The 14,575-nt window shown below is 48.2% G+C and overlaps 1 protein-coding gene across 2 annotated transcripts in view; it reads right to left on the bottom strand.

Moving 5' to 3' along the window:
• PPARD (peroxisome proliferator activated receptor delta) overlaps positions 1-9,133 on the bottom strand; it is a 77,131-nt gene extending 67,998 nt beyond the window's left edge. The window contains exons 1-2 of one of the 2 annotated variants that reach the window (XM_032648604.1): positions 8,977-9,133; positions 5,300-5,384 (exon numbers count right to left, since the gene is read on the bottom strand). The gene's annotated coding sequence lies outside the window, so the exon portion shown is untranslated. The remainder of the gene's footprint in view (positions 1-5,299; positions 5,385-8,976) is intronic. The other variant, XM_032648605.1, reaches the window with a different exon arrangement.
• Between the last annotated feature and the right edge of the window lie 5,442 nt (positions 9,134-14,575).

Genomic DNA, 14,575 nt, shown 5'->3' with positions numbered 1-14,575 from the left:
TCAGGCTTTGCAGATGGGACTTGAAAGAAAAAGAAGGGCAACGCACTGCCTGGAACCCCAGGAACTGTTGAGCAGCAGATGAAGACTCCCGTGCTCAGGCTGGGCTTCCAGTGCCATGGCCCGGTGTCAACCAGGGAGGGAACCAGTGCAGGAAGGCACTTCCTCCTGAGCTCAGCACCCCCAGAGCCTCGGCTCCATGAAACCAGCACTTACCGAGGTTCCTAGATCTCTAAGTCATGACCCCACTCACTGAGCGCTAAGAGTGACACCCAGGTCTGCCCAACACCAACGCAGCTCCTGCGCTTCCCCAGGCATCTTTTCAGACACAAAGAGTCACAGAGACAAGGCAGGAGGACGAGGTGCTAAAACCCAGCGGCCAGGGCCCCGGAACCGCAGAAGCAGCCAGCCCCACGCTAAGGCTGGAGACCCGCGGAGAGCGGAGGCTTTGTTCGGTCTCAAGCAGCTCCTCCAGCCTCATCCTCCATCACTCTTTTTGCTGTTTCCCCCCTCGATCCCCTTCTTTCCTCCTCTTTATCCCTCTCCCCACCACCCTTTCATTTGTCCCCCTCTTTCTTCTCATTCTTCTCCTCACTTCCTCATGGTCTATGATACTGAAACTGAAGTGTTTTTGAAACACTGTCAGTGGTGTTACATGAAGCTTTATTTTTCCTACTTTTTATTTGATAAATTATGATTGACTTTTTAATGTGTCTTGACAATAAAACCTAAATTTAGTTGCCTTTTAATTTTTGTGAGCCCTTTTATTTTTGTGAGCCCTCTGGTGTATCAGCAACCCTAAATAACACGTGTGTGCGTGCGTGTGTGTGTTACTCCACCCATGCTCTGGGTACTTAATCAGTGTGGCTGACAGTTCAAAATCGATTAATTTTAACAGCAACCAGAGGAACTCAGATTATATATGAGGAAGAATTTCCTCATACTTAGACTACTGCAGTAATCTCCTACCTAACCTCTCTACCTTCATTCTTTCTCCATTTAATCCACCTTTTTGCACTATTAACATAATCACTCCTTGCTCTAAAACCATCAACGGCTACCCACTGCCCAAAGAACACAGAGTACAAATTCCCTCACCTGGCATTAAATGGCTTCTATCAACCTACTAGGAATTTCCTAACAGTGGTTTCCAGGAATGGAAATTGTGAGAAAACACTTTTCTCCTGGAAGTATTCATATACAGGCCAGGTTACCTCACATAAGGGATGCTAAAAAGAAGTAGTAGCTGGTCTCCAAGGAGGCCTCTCTCCCTCCCAGTGAACCATGCCTCTTGTTGTTCATACCCTTATGTATCCCTCTCCTGAATCTGAGCCAGTCCTATGACCAAGAAAACACAAAGTGACATTGTGTGACTTCCAAGATTAGGCCATAAGAAACCTTGCAATTTATGCCTGGATCTCTCAATACACTCACTCTTGGGATATTTCTGCTCAGAACAGCTGCCATGCTGTGAGAGGCACAAGGCACATGGAGAAGCCACATGTAGGGCACCCTAGTCAACAGCCAGCATCAGTGCCAGCCATGTGAGGGAGCCAGTGTGGACAACCAGCCCAGCTGAGCCTTCAGATGACTCCTGCCCTGGCCTCTACTTGACTACAGCAACATTAAAGACCCCAAGTGAGAACTGCCCAGCTGAGCCCAGTCAACCCACAGAATCATGAAAAATAATAAAGTGCCAATTCCACTTAAGAATGTCCTAGATGAACCAATAAAAACTAACTTTATTAAATCATGACCCTTGAGTACATGTCTTTTATTTTTATTTATTATTTTTTTTCAGGCCACACCACACAGCATGTGGGATCTTAGTTTTCCAACCAGGGATTAAACCTGTGCCCCCTGCAGTGGAAGCCCAGAGTCTTAACCACTGGACCACCAAGGAAGTTCCAGGAGTACATGTCTTTTAAATATCCTATGTAACAAAACAAACAGGAGTTCCATGATTGTTTCAAGAAAAAGCAATTGTGCAATTGTTTGAGTTGCAAGCTAAACTAGCCATTTTTTTCATGAAACACCATTTTTACTTGAAAGAAAAGAATAATAGACAAATAAATTATGATTATTTAGATTGGGTATTTGACAAACTTTCTCTTGGAAATGAATGAAGTGAGACTGTCACTTCAAGAAAAGAAACTGACAGTATGTTACAAACAATAAAAAGCAAGCTTTCAAGAGAAAATTCAAATTATGGAAAACTTGTATCCACCGTTGTGAGCTTCACAGCTTCCCAATACTTAAAGGCTTTTCTGATGAGAGCAGTGGTCTTAGTATGATTTACTGACATTGTAAAATGAAGCATGTCAACATTTAGATCTATATAACTCAGTAAACCAATTATTTCCCAATGACCAATTCAAAGTAAAAGATCCATTCAAAGTGCCAGATGGGCCAATGGATTATAATGTCACAAAGTATGAAAAGTTTGTTGATAAGATTTCAGACTCCACATTCCAACTAACCTTTAAGAAACTACCACTCATCCAGTTTTGGTATAGTAACAAAGAAAAATATCCACAATTATCTGCAAAAGCTATTAAAATATCCCTCTCCTTCTCAATTACATATCTGTGTGCAGCCAGATTTTCTTCATATCCTTCAGCTAAAACAATGTACTTAAAGAGACTGAACACAGGGCTTCCCTGGTGGCGCAGTGGCTGAGAGTCCGCCTGCCGATGCAGGGAACACGGGTTCATGCCCCAGTCTGGGAAGATCCCACATGCCGCGGAGCGGCTGGGCCCGTGAGCCATGGCCGCTGAGCCTGCGCGTCCGGAGCCTGTGCTCCGCAACAGGAGAGGCCACGACAGTGAGAGGCCCGTGTACCGCAAAAAAAAAAAGAGAGACTGAACACAGAAACAGTTATAAGAATCCAGTTCTCTTCTATTAAACCAGACATTAGCAAAAATGTAAAACAATGTCACTCCTCTCAACATTTTTGTTTTGGAAAATAGTTATTTTTCATTAAAAATGTCATTTATGATAAATGTAATGGATTTATTATTATATCAAATGAATTCATAAATTTGTAATTTTTAAAACTGCCTCAGTTTTAATTTCTAATACAGTAAACAAAAGTTCTTGAGGTCCTTAACAATTTTTTTGTTTAATAGTTTTTTTAAACAAATTTTTTTATTTTTGGCTGCGTTGGGTCTTCGTTGCTGCGTGCGGGCTTTCTCTACTTGCAGTGAGTGGGGGTTACTCTTTGTTGCAGTGAGCGGGCTTCTCATTGCAGTGGCTTCTCTTGTTGCAGAACATGGGCTTTAGGCGTGCGGGCTCAGTAGTTGTGGCTCTCGGGCTCTAGAGCACAGGCTCAGTAGTTGTGGCACACCCGCTTTGTTGCTCCGTGGCATGTGGCATCTTCCCGGACCAGGGCTTGAACCCGTGTCCCCTGCATTGGCAGGCAGATGCTTAACCACTGTGCCTCCAGGGAAGTCCCCTTAACAGTTTTTAAGAGCATAAAGTTGACTTCAAAATAAACCAGCTTTCTTTCAAGGTGGCCAATCTGACACCCAGTTTCTTCAGGAACAAAGCCAATCCTCAGGGATGACTTGCTCCTATAAATGAGTATCCTTGTACAGCACCATGCTTTTAGTACCCACTGAGTCTCTAATGTCTAAAAAATCTTTCTGTGCATATATCTTCTCTCACCAACTAGGTTTCACTCACTTGGGCCATGGGGACAGCCAAGGACTACGTCTGAAACCATCTGTCACAGCACCTGGCCCACAAAAGTGCCTCAGATGGGAAAGACTAAGATGACAACACCAGTTTTTTGAGATCAACACTGAAAAAATCTGATAAAGCTATAGCCTCATCTTTGCCAGTGGAAACTAAGAAAGAAAACTTCTAGCTGGGGCTGGGAGCTCAAAGCTAAGGGATGAACAGGACAACCGACCCTGGACATGGACCAATAGGTGCCACTGTGGCTAGCTGCTGCTCAAACAAACGACAAAGCGAACCGAGTCAATGCAGCAGCTCTCCCTACCCAGGGAGAGCTTCTCTCTCGTCTCCTCTCAGAGAACCTCAGAAGCCTCCCAAACCCTCCTTCTTCCGCCTTCACATTTCCTTCAGAGGAAAGAACTTGGTATGGGTTTCAGAACAGGAGGGGCCCCCGCCTCAGGCCTTCCTGCAAGATCCACAAACAACCCGACCCCCGCAGACTGACAGACACATGGGCTCAGCACCCTGTTTGGCAACAGGAAAACTCACGGGGTGTTAAAGGCAGAGAAAGGGAAGTGAAGCCCATAAACAGCTAGTAGAACCACTGAGCTTCAGAGACTAAAACAAATCAGAGAGGAGCCCCACGTTTCCCCTGGCCCCCAGCAGGGACCCCACCATGGCCTGGCTTCCCAGATAGCTGGGACAACGAACATCAAATTCCCTGGAGCTCCCCTTCTGAGAGTTTACAAAACCTCCAGGCATCCTGAGAGCAAACAGGGAGACAGCAATGCGAAGCACAGAGCATTGTTCTGACTCTCGTGAGGACCCGATATCCCAGCAGAGATGGAAGAAACAATTCCGTGTATCATGCCCAGCTCTCTCTCATACATGCCAGCAAACTACAGACCCATGAGACAGGGACAGAATCTGGTTTTTCACTGTCATCATTTTCCAAGTGCCTAGTAATGTACCTGGCACATAGCAGGCACTCAAAAACGTTTGTTATATAAATGAAAGAAAAAGATGGACACTATCTTTGTGGCCTGGCACCCAAATAATATGGGCAGAGAAGAAAGTTTGTACATTTCTTTTTCTTTCTTTATTTTTTTATTTTGTGGTACACGGGCCTCTCACTGCTGTGGCCTGTCCCGCTGCAGAGCACAGGCTCCGGATGCGCAGGCTCAGCGGCCATGGCTCACAGGCCCAGCCACTCCGCGGCATGTGGGATCTTCCCGGACCGGGGCACGAACCCGTGTCCCCTGCATCGGCAGGCGGACTCTCAACCACTGCGCCACCAGGGAAGCCCCTGTACATTTATTCATTCAACAAATACTTAGCATCTCCTCTCTGCCAGACACTGTCCTAGACACAACAGGAAACAAAATAAGTCCCCGCCCTTATGGAGTCTATGTTTCAGTGGGTGTAAAGGTGAAAATCTTAATGCTCCTCAAAAAAAACCACATAAGCCATAGAATCAATAATTATTTAATAAGTGCCCACTATGTGCAAGTACCAGATGCAGTGACAGGCTCCTGGGATCTGGGACTCAGCGCTAGTGAAACCATTTCATCTGAGATGTGTCCGTCAGTTGTCAGAGGCCCCTGGGTAAGGAAAATGGGATTACCTCTTTGGTGCATCTGTCCTCATCTGTTGGTGAACAGAAGCCACTGCGTGAGTACCACGTGCATACCCCAAAACACCACGCAACGCTGCGGGATAGAAAGAAAGCCAACATCTTTAGCTGAGAGGCACCAGGGGTCAGAAAAGCAGCTCTGATACATTATAATTAAACATCAGGGCTCAGAGAGTACTCCTAAGGCAAGCTGGCTCCTCCTCTGTCCCTCACCCCTGCCCCTACCACCACCCCAGATGTTGTGATTCTGAGCCTGAGTCAGCAAATATTTCCCAACCCTGGAAGTAGTCTGCTTACTTCCAAGTAAGCAGACACCGGCTTTCCTGATTCTATCAGCATGGGGCAGGAAGAGCTGGCAAGGTGAAGAAGAAGCCAGAGCCCAACACCCCCCCACACGTGGCAGCTCCTAAATGCAGACGCCCTGAGTCATGCTTGATTCTTTGACCAAAGCCCAGTAGAGACGGCACTGGAGTCACACCCTAATCACCAGCCTCTGAGCTGTGAAGGCCAAGAACCATATGCCAAGGAAGAAGACCCACATATCTGAAACCTGATACAAGGGGCCATTTCCTCCCTGCCAAGCTCAAGCAAGTGCCTAGCTCTCCTGACACCACAGAACTCAGCTGCAAGTGGCTCCTCCCTCTGGATCCAAAGGCACAGAGGAGGGCCTGTAGTTTAGCTTCCCAGTCTGCAGGTAACACCCTAGGAGTGGGCCTCTGTATTTGGTGACAGAATACAGCTGAAGCCTTTGGAAGTGACAGGGCCAGCCCCTCCTGAGAGAAGCTGCACCATCCCAGGACATGCCAGGAGCCATGAGCCCTGAGGACAGCTTGCACAACAGCCAGGATATCTGCATTCTATCCAAAGAAGAGGCCTACCAGCTTCCCAGGCCAGCGCCCAACAATGGCTGTCCTCTCACCAGGCCCTGGGGGATGGGGTCTGAGGGACCACAGGTGAGGCTGGAAGGCTGAGTGAAGGCAATTCTTCCTGAGTGGGTGGAGGCACACACCAAAGGAGGAGGAAAGCAAGGAGAAAGGCAGCCAAACAAACGAGCAGTTCGTTAAACTAAGGACTTAATGGGCTACAGCATCTGTAGGATAATGTCAGGGGCCTGTCTGCCCACCCCTTTGAAAAAGAGAGGCAGGCTGACCCAAGCTCTGCAAACGTCACCGAATGGGCACTTGGTAACTGATGATCATGACTACCCACGCGGAAGATGACGTGGTGGACAAACTGCAAGAAGCTATCTGGCCAGAGCTTCTGGTGCACAAGCTGCTCCCCAAGGACTGGGCCTGACGTCCTCTCAAGCCCTTCTCACCTGCTGCCTCAGTAGAGCGCGCTATCAATGGGTAAGCAGACAGAGGAGTAGCAAACGGCTCCAAAGAGTCAGGTAAAGTCCTGGGGAGCCACAGGCTGGACTAAATCACCACCAAATACACAACCCCAACTTCATCAGAATGACCCATTAAAGCCCCAAAGGGATGTTTTCCATTGGAACAAGGACCCCCTTTTGGTCCAGTCTGCCCTACTCCCCCCACCGCCCAAGTGCTGCTTTAGTGGAGAGGGCACTGGCTCAGCCATCCACGACCCTACTCCTTTCACAGAAAAGGGTCTGTGCACAAGAGGGTTCCAAAACTTTAAAGTCTGGTCTGGTTGTTTCAGTTGGCTCTCCACCACAGTTCCTGAAGGCTGCCAATTCTGTGTCCAATTCTGGCTCAAAGACAGAGAGCACGATCCTCAAAAGAGGAGACCTAGAAACCTGGAGCCCGGTGAAACAACAGGCCTTCATTTCTGAACTGAGACTGGGTCACGCTTTCAGAATCCTCCAAAATCAGATTGGGCAGAAATATAGGATATGTTATTTCCTGAAGATCTCTCTAGGGGACCAACGCCAAATAAAGGAGCTCAAATTGAACGCATCTGTAGAGAACTTTCAGTCTGGCAAGAAGGTTAAAGATCCAGAAGCACCGTGAAGGTGGTGGGTTCTCTAGCCACAAAGAGGATGATCTCTGTGACTGGAAGCAACTCAAGTTCCTGACACCATCTTCCTAATGCAGCCCCACAACCTGTCCAGGCAGATACTGACTGGCTACGCCTGGGCAAAGGGAACAGGACTTCAGTGTCAGCCTCTCTCTCTTAGAGCCACAGGAAATGAAGCTCCCAAGGAAAACAGAGGGAGAAGAACCTTCAAGAGAACCTGCTCAGTTATCGACATCAGAAGCCCCAGACACATTCAGAGATGCGTGAGGGAAAAATCAGCAGGTGGTTCAAGTCACCAATAACAAAAGGAACAGCTACCTGCCAGCCCCAGGGCTATCAGGCTGGCAATCTATTTCAAAACTCAAACAGGAAAAAAAATGTTCTGGAGCCAGTACAGAGGAAAAGGTTGAGGACCACAGGCATTCTCTGGGGCATAGATTCTGGAGACTTCTCTTAGCTCTCTGAGATAGGGCATAGAGTAAAGGGTGGGAATCAGGGCAGAGATAGGCTGAGGTATCATGGTTTAAAGGTGTACAGTATATCCAGAGTGTAAAGCCACAAAGCCCTGTTTCCTGGAAGGGGAAAAGAGTTGGATGAGGCCTCCAGCTACCCCTGGCATACACCCAATTCAGCGGCTGGTCTCTCCTCAAAGGTTCCTGGAAGTCAACAGACCCATAAAGGGGAAGTACGAAAGCTGAGACTGGAAGAATGGTCTACAAATTGGACATTATCCCTGATGCAACACCCCAGTAAATTCTCCCACCAAACATTACCTGCTATTTACCTCAGACATTCAGCGCCTTACTTCAATCAGGGGCTGAACACCCACACGCCCACTCCACAGGTATCTCAAATGCGGGTCATGGGAAAGCAGTGTCTGCAGCTAATGCTTCTCCCAGAAGCAGAGGCAAGGAACTGGGAAGGAAGGGGAGGTGGATGACAGGAATGCAGAGGGCATGGCTGATTGGAAAGAAATCAGAGAGTGGGGCAAAAACAGGGCTTCTGGGGGGAACTTGGGTAGGAGGGGCTTAGGTAGACAGGGATTGCAGGCACGGGCTGAAAAAGCCCGGTAACACCGCGAGGAAGATGGTGGGGAGGGGTGATACTGAGAGGGGCCAGGCAACGCGGGAAGGAGAGGACAGGGATGGGAAAAGAGAGAGAAGACACAGGTCAAGGATGGGAGGACGAAGACAGGAGACAAGGATAACGAGGGGGACAGAGAAGATCTCCAAGGAGACCCTGGGTAGAGAGGGCAATGAATTTGGGGACACCAGAGAAGATATGAAAGAAGAGATCAGAGACAAGGGTGGGTAGTGGGAGAGGACCTAGAGCCTGGGATGGGGCTCTCAGAACACAGAAGTGGGAGGAGACGGAGACACGAGGCCCAAAAGGGGGCACAGAGTCTGGGGGTTTGGGGGAGGCCCGTGGTTCGGGCTCAAATATTGATAGGCGTCCAAAGGCTGGGGGAGCAGGGGAAGCGGGGCGGGGTGCCAGGAGAGCAACGGACGACCGCGACCCGCCCGGGCCAGAGCGACAGGAAGCGGCAGCCGCTCCGTCAGCCGACCCCTGCGACTCTCCCCACTCCACTCCCCGCCGGGCCTTCCGCCCCAGCCGCGTTGCCCGCCTCAGCCCGGGCCCGCTGCTTCCCTCCGCTGCCTGCCTACCCGCTTCCCCGGACCCGGACTGACCTGTTCTGGCTGCCCTCCGCGCCACCGCCGCCGTCCCGCAGGCTCCGTAGGATCCTCCGGCTCCTGCCAAAACTTTTCCCATTAATCCCCAGATCCGCGGCGGCCGCGGCGGCCGCGGCGTCACACGCTGCGCCGCCTGGCCCCGCCCCACAAGAGTGACGTCACCGCGCAGCTCCTCCCCTCCCCTCTCCACGCCCCCTTCCGCCCCGGCCGCGGCCAATCACCGCGCCTCCTAGAGTCGCCCCTGATTCTGCCACTCCGCCCACCAGCACGCTGCCCCGGGCCCGCCTGCAGCGCCCTCTGGTGCGGGACGAGGGCGCAGCAGCTCAAGAAGGAGCTGGGGAGGAATCTCCAGGGCCCGTAAAGCAAGTCTGGCAAGTATCACAAAAGAGAATTTAAAGCTGGAAGGGAACTTAGAGATCATCTCGTACAGCCTCCTCAAACTTCCAGTGAAGAAACTGTCCCAGAAAAGGTGCGTGACTTGCAGTGAGAAGCAGTGCTGAGGTTAGAACCTGGATATCCAAATTCCACTGGAAATGGCTGTGCTCCCTGTAATTTTCACAAAAGGGCTTTGCTCCCTCAAGAGGCTTCTGCAACTAGAAATTTATGGTTCTGGATTTCTTACCTATCTTCCTATTTATCTAATACACTTGCCCACCTAAATGGGGAGCACCCTCCTTACTGTTGTAGAAAATTCTGTTCTCGCTTCTTAACCCAAGTCTTTAGTACCTGCGCAGTACTTTTGTAATTCAGATGTCAACCTCCTTGCCTCTGAGATAGAAGAAAAAATGGGTTGTGGAAGTCAAAGCCATCCCTAAGATTTCTGCAAATTTCTCAGGGATTTATATTCTCCTAAATCTCTCTGCCTCCATGCTCCAGCTTCTGCCAGGCTGTTGCAGTCACACAGTTCAGAAATGTAGAGATGCAACTCAGCCCTTCCTGAGGACTGCCCACACTTCTTCCCACACAAAACATTCATGGGTATAGATGTTATGATGCTCTGGGCCCTGGGAAGGGTCACGTGATGCATTGCAAACAGTTTAAACTCACACAGCTGACATTTTTTTAAAGTCCTTTCTGCACTGGCGGCGTTGAGGTTTTCTGACTGGCTGTTCACTCCTTAGAGCCTGGTCTTTTCCCAAATTACTACCTCTCCTCCCTGCCCCACCATTCTCTCCTCTATCCCATTCTCTCCAGAAAGAAAACAAATCCTTCCCGCTTTCCAGGCACATCTCTTCATTGCTAGAGTTCCTGCCAACACTCATGCCCTAGAGATTTCACTTTCTCCTCCCTAAAAGTCTCATTTCCCCTAATAAAGACAGCTCCTTCCCTGAAAGAAATTCTGGGAGCACTGTTAAAATACTACATTTTTCAGCTCATTTCATTTTCATATTAAACGGATATATAAAAATATGTACATATATTTTATTTTATTTTTTATTTTTATTTTCGCGGTACACGGGCCTCTCACTGCTGTGGCCTCTCCCATTGTGGAGCACAGGCTCTGGACACACAGGCTCAGCGGCCATGGCTCACGGGCCCAGCCGCTCCGCGGCACGCGGGATCCTCCCAGACCGGGCACGAACCCGTGTCCCCTGCATCGGCAGGCGGACTCCCAACCACTGTGCCACCAGGGAAGCCCTATACATATATTTAAAACTTAAATCAGTTAGTTTCTGTTACTTGAATCTAAAACAGACTAACACAGCTTCCCCAAATCTTCATTTTGATTGGATTTGTCCACAGGCACAGCTCACAGTGGGAAAAGTTGGTCCCTGCCAAGCCTCTGCAACCCTTTTCAGACCAGCCAGAGAGCTCAGCTACCAAAACCTGCTCGGATGCCCAATTACAGTGTAACTTAACAATAACTTACAGTGTGGAATAAGGCTAGACCAGCTTTGAATTAGATCCGGTCTCCTCCACAGCCATTTCAAACTCCAGCCAGCAGGTGGAGGCCTCCTTAGCCTCCTGAAAACGGCCTCCTCAGCGTCCCTCTTCCTCCCCCTCTCACCTACAGCAGGGGCCAGAGAGGCAACTTTCACCTCTGGCACCTCTTTGGCCTGGATAGACACTGATGGTGAGGAAGAGGCGCCTTGCATATCCTGGCAACAGTTTGCAACAAACCACTTACATTCCAGCCAGTTGCCCAACCTCCTCAACCCTCAGGGGTGACCTGGGGCCACAGTGGCTGTATTTTCCACATGGCCCCCGGAGCTTATAGGTATCTCTGAAGGCATCAGAGATTGGATACACTCTCCTTTGTCCAGGATGTTTGTAAGGACAAAGGAGTTCTTTTATAACGCTGGAATTGAAAGACTGCAGGGCTTCCCTGGTGGTGCAGTGGTTGAGAGTCCACCTGCCGATGCAGCGGACGCGGGTTTGTGTCCCGATCCGGGAAGATCCCATATGCCGCGGAGCGTCTGGGCCCATGAGCCGTGGCCGCTGAGCCTGCGTGTCCGGAGCCTGTGCTCCGCAACGGGAGAGGCCCCAACAGTGAGAGGCCCGCGTACCGCAAAAAAAAAAAAAGACGGTAAAATATCTTCTGCCCCCGATAATGTCCCACCAGACCGACAGCTTCTCATGCCAGTCCTGATGTGGATTCAGGGTGAGCTTCCTTTCACTGTCACACTGCAACCAGCAACACCTCCTGTGTCCCATCATAGAATGTTAAAAAGTCTGGAATGGACCCCATTTACAGATGAGAAAACCAAGACTTAGGAATTGGCGTGCCACCTCAAGTTTAAACACTACCTGGCTTCCAAGAATGTCTCTAATCAGGCTTCATAGTTAGTAGTCCTCAAAATTTTTGCCCCGCTACCCCTAAAAGAATATATAAGAACTAATGCAGCTCCTTGTACATTTTTAAGGTGACATCTAATATATTTCATATTAGTTTAAAACTTAGTAGTTGCAGAGTATGGATGTAATTTCTACTATTTTATAAACATTAATATTTTAATATAAAACTACTATATTACCCTTTTAAATGTATTGACTAAGACTCAGAACCCATAGCGATTTGATGTTCACCATCATCCATCTTAAAAATACATGAACAGGGCTTCCCTGGTGGCGCAGTGGTTAAGAATCCACCTGCCAATGCAGGGGACACGGGTGTGAGCCCTGTTCCGGGAAGATCCCACGTGCCGCGGAGCAGCTAAGCCCAAGCACCACAACTACTGAGCCTGCGTGCTGCAACTACTGAAGCCCACATGCCTAGAGCCTGTGCTCCGCAACAAGAGAAGACACCGCAATGAGAACCCCACACACCGCAACGAACACTAGACCCTGCTCGCCACAGCTAGAGAAACCCCATGGACAGCAATGAAGACCCAGTGCAGCCAAAGATAAATAAATAAAAATAAATAAATAAATTTATTTTAAAAAATACATGAACAAATAGATAAACCTACTAATGGATAGACCTACTGTATAGCACAGGGATCTATATTCAATATCTTGTAATAACCTATAATGGAAAATAATCTGAAAAAGAATATATATAACTGAATCACTTTGCTGTACACCTGAAAGTAATACAACATTGTAAATTAATTATACTTCATTTTTTAAAAAATTTTTATTTATTTATTTTTGGCTGTGTTGGGTCTTCGTTGCTGCGCGCGGACTTTCTCTAGTTGCGGTGAGCGGGGGGGCTACTCTTCCTTGCGGTGTGTGGGCTTCTCATTGCAGTGGCCTCTCTTGTCGCGGAGCATGGGCTCTAGGCACGTGGGTGCTCACGGGCTCTAGAGCACAGGCTGAGTAGTTGTGGTGCACGGGCTTAGTTGCTCCGCGGCATGCGGGATCTTCCCGGACCAGGGCTCGCACCTGTGACCCTGCATTGGCAGGCAGATTCTTAACCACTGAGCCACCAGGGAAGCCCCTCCTTCCAAGTTTTGAAAGCAAAGATTTGGAAACCTGCTGACTTGAAAACGAAAGGAATTTTTTGTCTGACTTTTGAGCCATTCACTTTCTCAGCACCCACAGTCCTACACTAGCATTTCGAATCGTTGCTATGTTTAGTGTTTCAGGAATTTGACCCCTCTGAATTGTCCACTCCTAAAAGATACTGGATGGGTGAGTGGTGAACCTTGCTTGCCACTGCAAGTAGGGGAGGTGGAACTGTGAAGGAAGAAAGCAGCTTTGGTAAAGAGAACACATGGAAGTTGAGGATTTGTGAATTGATTTTCTTAAAACTCCTTAGAGATACCCCAGATACCTTAGAGATACCCCACTCCAATTAGAGAACCCTTGATCTTCCCATTCAATATCCAGAATCCAGACTTCTTGTGTCCATAAATGTGCTATGCTTCTTTCTATCAATACTTGCATTTTCCCCATGTTCTCTACTCTCCTTCCTTTTTAATAAGGGAATTCCCTGTCGGTCCAGTGGTTTGGACTCAGTGCTATCCCTGCCAGGGCCCCGAATTCAATCCCTGGTTGGGGAAATAGGATCCTGCAAGCCATATGGCCAAAAAAAAAAAAGTTTTTAAGGGCCTATCAAATCTCACCTCATACCTAACACTTCGTTTTTTCTGAATTCCTACCACACTTAGAATTTGAAACTTACTTACTTCCCATCCCTGAAATATGCATCATGTTATCCTGGCAGCTTCATGACACTTTAAATAGACTGTAGTGAAGTTCATTGCAATAGAGTTTGGTGTACTTGCAAAAGACATGAATTTTTATACCAGATAACATATAAGCTCCAGGAGGGCAGGGATTCTGTTCATGTTGTTCTGTGCCATATAGCCAGCACCTAGCCCCATACCTGGCTTATAATAAAAGCTTAATAAATAATTTGTTAAATAGGACTTCCCTGGTGGTCCAGTTGTTAAGACTCCCTGCTTCCACTGCAGGGGGAACAGGTTTAATCTCTGGTCAGGGAAATAGAATCCACATACCGTGCAGCCAAAAAAAAAAAAAAAATTTTGTTGAATAAATGAATGGTATTGAGTTGGAATCTCAACTACTTCATCACTTTTAAGCTGGGTGACACCCAGTCATTCATATTAGAATTTATTCATTCATGAATTCATTCAACAAACATTTGCTTCATGCCTACTAAGAGCAGAGCATTGTTCTAGGCACCGGGGACATAAGTTGAAGAAAATATGTCCCTGCCCTCAAGGATCTCAAGCGTCTAGTTATGGAGGCTGTTACATGAAGTAAGATGGAAAGAACAGCCAGTGTGCAGGCTCAGAAGAAGAAAAAGGAGGGAGCTGCTAGTAGATCTATAAAGCAGAGGCATAGGAGGCTCTCCTGGGCCAGATCGTCAAGGGCCTTGTATGCCCCATATGGGAATGTGAACTTGACTATCCAGGGTACCACTGAGAGACTGGAAAGTGGAAAGAGTCAAGGGTAGATATGCATTTTAGAAAGCCTATCCAGGGACTCTCCTGGTGGTCCGGTGGTTAAGACTCTGCTCTCTCAATGCAGGAGGGCCCGGGTTTGATCCTGTCTGCCAAACTAAAAGATCCTGCATGCTGCAACTGAAGATCTCTCATGGCCCAGCGAAGATCCTGAGTGCCACAACTAAGACCCAGAGCCAAATAAATAAATATTAAAAAAAAAAAAAAAAGCCTATCTAGGGCTT

The sequence above is a fragment of the Phocoena sinus genome, chromosome 11 (assembly GCF_008692025.1).
Source record: "Phocoena sinus isolate mPhoSin1 chromosome 11, mPhoSin1.pri, whole genome shotgun sequence".
Lineage (NCBI taxonomy): Eukaryota > Metazoa > Chordata > Mammalia > Artiodactyla > Phocoenidae > Phocoena > Phocoena sinus.
This window is presented reverse-complemented; position numbering and strand designations above follow the sequence as displayed.